A 1,331-nucleotide genomic window follows, 5' to 3' on the forward strand; every position below is an offset into this window, starting at 1 on the left:
AATATCTCGGTTACCTAGCGGGCACATGGACTATATAGGTTACCTAGCGGGCACTTGGACTGTCTTGGATACATAGCGGGCACTTGGACTATCTAGGTTAACGAATGTGCACTTGGAATATGTAGGTTACCTAGCGGGCACTTGGATTATCTAGGTTACCTAACGGGCACTTGGACTATGTAGGTTCCTCGCGGGCACTTGGACTATGGAGGTTAACTAGCGGGCCCTTGAACTATGTAAGTTAATTAGCGGGCACTTGGACGATCTAGGTTAACTAGCGGGCACTTGGACTATCTAGGTTAACTAGCAGTCACTCGGACTATGTAGGTAACCTAGCGGGAACTTGGACTATCTAGGTTACCTAGCGGGCACTTGTACTATGTAGATTAAATAGCGGACACTTGGACGATCTAGGTTAATTAGCGAGCACTTGGACTATCTGGGTTAACTAGCGGGCACTTGGACTATGTAGGTTCCCTAGCGGGCATTTGGACTATATAGGTTACCTAGCAGGCACTTGAAATATTTAGGTTACCTAGCAGGCACTTGGACTATCTAGGTTGCCTAGCGGACACTTGGACAATCTACGTTAACTAACGGGCACTTGGACTATGTAGGTTCCCTAGTGGGCACTTGGATTATGTAGGTTCCCTAGAGGGCATATGGACTATGTAGGTTCCCTAGCGGGCACTTGGACTATCTTAGTTCCCTAAAGGGCACTTGAACTATCTAGGTTAACTAGCGGTCACTCGGAATATGTAGGTAACCTAGGGGGAACTTGGACTATCTAGGTTACCTAGCGGGCACTTGGACTATCTAGGTTACCTAGCGGGCACTTGGACAATGTACGTTCCCTAGCGGGCACTTGGACTATCTAGGTTAACTAACGAGCACTTGGACTATCTAGGTTAACTAGCGGACACTTGGACTATGTGTGTTAACTAGCGGGCACTCGGACTATGTATGTTCCTTGGCGGGCACTTGGACTTTCTAGGTTACCTAGCGGGCTTTTGGACTATGTACGTTACCTAGTGGGCACTTGGGCTTTCTACGTTACCTAGCGGGCACTAGGACTATGTAGGTTAACTAGGGGGCACTTCGACTATCTAGGTTAACTAATGGGTACTTGGAATATCTCGGTTACCTAGCGGGCACATGAACTATATAGGTTAACTAGCGGGCACTTGGAATGTCTTGGATACGTAGCGGGCACTTGGACTATCTAGGTTAACGAATGTGCACTTGGAATATGTAGGTTACCTAGCGGGCACTTGGACTATCTAGGTTACCTAACGGGCACTTGGACTATGTAGGTTCCTAGCGGGCACTTG

Source organism: Tenrec ecaudatus, unplaced genomic scaffold, assembly GCF_050624435.1.
Source record: "Tenrec ecaudatus isolate mTenEca1 unplaced genomic scaffold, mTenEca1.hap1 Scaffold_121, whole genome shotgun sequence".
In the NCBI taxonomy this organism is placed as follows: domain Eukaryota; kingdom Metazoa; phylum Chordata; class Mammalia; order Afrosoricida; family Tenrecidae; genus Tenrec; species Tenrec ecaudatus.